This window comes from Paroedura picta, chromosome 9 (genome assembly GCF_049243985.1).
Source record: "Paroedura picta isolate Pp20150507F chromosome 9, Ppicta_v3.0, whole genome shotgun sequence".
Taxonomy (NCBI): domain Eukaryota; kingdom Metazoa; phylum Chordata; class Lepidosauria; order Squamata; family Gekkonidae; genus Paroedura; species Paroedura picta.
In genome coordinates this window covers 76,516,492-76,522,491 of record NC_135377.1, presented here as the reverse complement: position 1 = coordinate 76,522,491, position 6,000 = coordinate 76,516,492, and positions in this window count along the sequence as shown.

The window sequence follows — 6,000 nt, the reverse complement described above, 5'->3', positions numbered from 1 at the left end:
CAATAAGAAACCAACACATTCATATAATTTCATGGTTCCACAGATGCAGAATTATACCACATATTTAATTCAGTTTAAATTGAATTCCACTTCATTCAGCTTGGAACTACACAGTTAAAGAATAAAGTTTAAAGGCACACCAAAGGAGAACTCTCACTGTTGATTAGAGCCAGGAGCATAGAAGAAACTCCAGAAGAAAGTCCGGCTGACTTCAGGAGCTGGCCAGTTATAAATTCTGTCATTTTCTATGTGATATTTATTTATTGTATTTATTTGGCACATGGCACGTGGCTCTCTGATTTGTGGTGCCCATGTCTGCCCGGGTGCCCCTTGTGATTGTCTTGGGTGCCTGCTGAGCTTGGTCCTTAGTCAGGGCAGGATTCCATCACCCTTCAGACTTCCCTTCTTCCCAGGAGGTTGGATTCCTGTGGCAGCCATTTTGGACTGCTGCTCACCTCACCTCGAAAATTGACAAAGGTGCACACAGGCTCCAAAACATGGGGGACTCTGATACAGTAGTTGATCAGAAATGCCCCTTGTGTACCCAAAGCCACTTTATTTTTATTTATTTTGTTTATTAGACGTTTATACCGCCCTTCCATATGGCTCAGAGGGGTTTACAGAAAACGTCAAGGGGGGAGCGTAATGCTCTTTGGAGGGTATAGGCAGAAAGACGGTCTCTCGGGTACACTGGGCCCAGACCGCGTATGGCCTTGAAGGTAAGAACCAAAACCTTAAGGTTGATCTGGAATTTGTGCATGAGAGAGTTTAAAGTGACATTGGGTGCGATGAGATTTACCAAAACCATGCATAGGAGAAAAGAGTTGGATCATTCTTCCACATAAGCTACAGGCAAGGCTGCATGAAAGCCTTCAACTAAGGGCACTTACACAGAAGTAAATGTTAATTACATCTCTGGGAGTTTCATATAATGGGTGAATCGGCTTTTTTGCTCAATCCTGACCCATTTCTTTTCCTATCACAACACAAATGGCTTTTGTCCATTTAGGTCTCCTGATTCCCAACATAGTGTTTTTGCTGTCCCCTTTGCTGGACCCTTTCCTGGACCCTTTCCTGGACCCCTTTGCTGGACCCTTTCTCTTCTTTTTCACCACTGAAAAAGCTTCCTAGCTGCAATTCAGAAGACCTTGGAGCACATGAGGTTATCGTTGCTCTCTGAAGGGGCAAAAAAATAAATGTAGGAGGTACGCCTGGCTTTGACCAGGGCCAGGGCTTTTTCAGATCCAACAGGAGTTGTAAACTCCCTAGCTTTCTCCATGATCCAGCATATGTTGGCAATTTGATCTCTTCGAAATGCTGCCTGTACTTCTGGACATTCTTGGTCCACATATTGCTGGAGCCTAGCTTGTAGGATTTTGAGCGTAACTGTCAGGAACCAGGGTGAGCCTAGCCTGCAGAGTCCGTGATAAAGACACATCCGAGATCCAACAGGCAGTTGTAAATCCAAAGAGAGCTTTATTAAACAGAGTCCACGGAACGCTAAAGCAAGCCAAGATCTTCCTAAGCAAAGATCTTGATAATAACAAAGAGCAATGGGTAACCCAGGGCAGATATAGAGCCCTGTTCATAAGGGAGGGGTACAAAGGCATTTCGGCAGGAGAGCGAAAGGGCATCAAAGGTGAGTAGGTACACAGGATGCCAGATGGTCAGGAATCTAAGTTGTTACCAAGTGGTTGAGACTGAGCTGTCTCCACAAGGACACTTATAGTGAGATTGATACATCAACAGCGGACAACTCCCGCAGGAAAAGCTTTTAACTGAAACTTTATTCCATCTTTTGTTTCTTATTTGTATGGTATGTAGTTAGTTTTACAGCTGAGGAGTTAATGTTATTGATCTGCTCTTTAAATTTGCATGTACAGTTCATTGCATGGCTTCTGTGCAGTCCCATATAGGACTGTGCAGTTACAGGCCAGCCACAGAAAGAGTAAGCAAGCTTTTCCCAAGATTGTTCAAGAACCAAAGAGTGTCTCTCCTCCCCTTCCTCTCCAGTGTATTCATTTTCCCATGATGGAGGGAGGGAGAACCTTTACAAGCTTTATTTGTTTTTGGTTGTGAATACTAAGAGCCACAATGGATCGATTAAAAATGTGAGAAATGCAGAGCCGAAATGGCCAAATATGATGACCATGTCATGTTTGTTATATCTGGGTAATATAGCCACGAGCCCAGCCTGTTGCTCTTGGACACCAAAAACAGAAGATGGGAGGATGGCCAGGCTTCAAGCCTTGTGGAAGAAGCCTTTGTGTGCCCTGGACCCTCCATGGAAAATCTGATAGAGTTTGAAAAAGGACTGAGGGCTTCCTGTGCACACTTTCAAAACTTCTTGGAGAACAGGTGAGGTGCCAGATGATTGGAGGCGGGCAAATGTTGTTCCCATCTTCAAGAAAGGGAAAAAGGAGCATCCAAGTAACTATCGACCCGCCAGCTTGACATCTGTAGCTGGCAAAATGTTGGAACAACATTAGAGGAGATACTTATTAAATTTGCAGACGATACTAAACTGAGAGGGATAGCAAACACAACTGAAGACAGCAACAGAATACAGGATGATCTTGATAGGCTCGAGAAGTGGGCTAAACTGAATAAAATGTTCAATAGGGACAAATGTAAAGTTCTGCATTTAGGTAGGAAAAACCAAATACACCAATATAAGAAGGGGGAGACTTGTCTTGGCAGTAGAAAAGGATCTAGTAGTAGACCATACATTGAACATGAGTCAGCAGAGTGACTCAGTGGCTAAAAAGGCAAAAGGGATTTTGGCCTGTATCAAACGGAGTATCATGGCCAGATAACGGCAGGTGATGGTACTGCTTTACTCTGCTCTGGTTCGGCCAGAATAGCGAAAATAGCGAACAAGTAAATGGCTGGAGAGACATGGGAACTGATTGACTTTACTAACCTTGGCCTGGCAAATAAAAAAGCTGTATAAAAAACCTTACTAAGGTCAAGACTGCTGTCCACAGAGTCTTCCTCTTAGGATTGCTAGCTTCCCTGTGAGTCTCTCTACCCCACCTCCCGCATGGGGTGTCTGCTATGGGGAGAGGAAGGGAAGACGATTGGAAAATGCTTTGAGACACCTGGGGCCTGCTGGGTCACCGCGGCCCATTCCCAGTTCTCTCAGACATCTCAGAACCCCACATCCCTCACAGGTTGACTATTGTGAGGAGAAGAATGGAAAAGGTGTTTGTAAACCGCTTTGAGACTCCTTTGGGTAGTAAACAGCAGGGTACAAAAATCCATTCTTCTTCTAAGGAGCAACCATGAAAGAAGCACATAACATTTTATCAACAGTGAAAAAATGAAAAAGAAGGAACAGGGTGGACACCTGTATACTGTGACTACCCCATGTGTATTAGGGCAGAGGGGCATTTCGGTGTCTGTGGCCAGGGTCATCTAGTCCAACACCTGATTCAGGCAGAGTTCTTGATTTGCAAGAGGACAGGATTGGCAGGGACCTCCGCAGTCCTCTAGTCCAACCCCTGATCCAGGCAGAGGTCTTGGTTTGCAAGAGCACAGGATTCTCTGGGTCCTCCAGGGTCATCTAGTCCAACCCCTGATTCAGGCAGCCGTCTTGGTTTGCAAGAGCACAGGATTCTCAGAGACCTCCAGGGTCATCTAGTCCAACCCATCATTCAGGCAGCAGACTAGGATACTTAGGGCTGATCCTGCGTAGAGCAGGGGGTTGGACTAGATGGCCTGTATGGCTCCTTCCAACTCTATGATTCTATTATTCTTACCCACCATCTCCCGAGGAAGCCTGTTCCACTGAGAAACCACTCTGTCAGTGGTTCTTCTTCTGGATGTTTCGATGGAATTTCTTTTGAATTAATTTCATCCCATTCATTCTGGTCAGTCCTTCTGGGGCAAGAGCAATTCTGCTCCATCCTCCATATGGCACCCTTTTAAATACTTGAAGATGGTTATCAGATCCCCTCTCAGTCATCTCCTTTCCAGGCTAAACAGACCAAGCTCCCCCAACCTTTCTTCATACATCTTGGTCTCCAAACCCCTCACCATCTTTGTTGCCTTCCTCTGGACACGTTCCAGTTTGTCAACATCCCTCTTCAACTGGGGTGCCCAAAACTGAACACAGTACTCCAAGTGAGGCTGAACCAGAGCAGAGTACAGCGGTAGCATCACCTCCCGTGATCTGGACATGATACTCTGTTTGATACAGCCCAAAATCCCATTTGCCTTCTTAGCCACTGCTGACTCCTAGATCCTTTTTGCACATGCTACTGCCAAGACAAGTCCCCCCCCATCTTATATTGGTGAATTTGGTTTTTCCTACCTAAATGCAGAACTTTACATTTGTCTCTATTGAACTTTATTTTGTTCAGTTTAGCCCAGTTCTCGAGCCTATCAAGATCATCCTGTATTCTGTTGCTATCTTCCCCTGTGTTTGCTACCCCTCCCAGTTTAGTCTCATCTGCAAATTTAATAAGTATCCCCTCTAATCCCTCATCCAAAACATTTATAAATATGTTGAAGAAAACAGACCCCAGGACAGATCCTTGGGGTACTCCACTTGTCACTGTTTTCCAAGAAGATGCTGAACCATTAGCAAGTACTCTCTGGGTACGATTTGTCAACCAGTTATTGATCCACCGGAAAGAATTAGGATCGATACAGCATTTTACCAACTTGTGAACAAGAATATCATGTGGAACCTTATCAAACGCTTTACTGAAATCCAGATAAAATATGCCCACGGCATTCCCCTGATCCAGCAAGGTAGTCAGTTTCTCAAAAAAAGAAATAAGTTTGGTCTGACATGACTTGTTCTTGCGAAACCCGTGCTGAGTCTTAGAAACCACAGCTCTCAGTTCCAGCTGCGCAATCACTGAGTGTTTGATTATTTGTTCCAAAATTTTGCCAGCTGCAGAGGTCAAGCTGACAGGTTGATAGTTACTTGGATCCTCCTTTTTCCCTTTCTTGAAGATGGGGATAACATTTGCCCGTCTCCAATCATTCGGTATCTCATGTGTTCTCCAAGAAATGTCAAAAATAATGGACAGAGGTTCAGAGATGACATCTGCAAGTTCTTTTAGTACCCTTGGATGCAGTTCATCTGGCCCAGAAGACTTTGTTTCATTTAAAGAAACTAGGTGTTTGTGGGTCCAAGCAAGAGTTGAGCTGAGGCTCCTTTGCAGTTCTATCATATTATTATTGCTGTTATCATGTTGGGGTTATTAGTGTTGCACTGTTATTGCTGTTGTCATATATGTTAACTCATATTATCTGTATCTGTTTCCTGTTCCCTGTAAACTGCCCTGAGCCTTCGGGGGAGGGCGGTATATAAATATAAATAAATAAAATAAATAAGAATAAAGAATTAAGGCTCTTGAACTCTGGTGATGGAGAAGACTCTTGCAAGTCCCTTGGACTTCAAGGTGAACAAACCAGTCATTCCTAGAGGAGATCAGCCTTGCCTGCTCCTTAGAAGGCCAGACCCGGAAGATGAAATTCTAATACTTTGGCCACCTGATGAGAAGGAAGGACTCCCTGGAGAAGAGCCTAATGCTGGGAGCGATCAAGGGCAATAGAAGAAGGGGATGGCAGAGAATGAGGTGGCTGGATGGAGTTACTGAAGCAGTCGGTGGACTCTTAAATGGACTCTGGGGAATGGTAGAGTACAGGAAGGCCTGGAGGATCATTGTCCATGGGGTCGCGATGGGTCGGACATGACTTCGCACCTAACAACAACAGTGTTCTGGTGGGCAGTATTATTTGAGAAGGAAGGGGTAATGATCTGTAGGCTTGATCAGCCTGTCCAGCCGTTCTGTCGCATCCTTGATGCGTGCACCAGGTAGGCAGCAGACATCTTGAGACAACAAGTCTGGTCTACACACTTTGGCCTCTACACCTCTTATCAAGGAATCCCCAATTACCAGTACCCGTTTCTTCATACCCTTGGGAGCAGAACTAAAACCCTTTCTTATGGGGGACTGTGAAGTGTTTCCTGAGCTTTGTGGC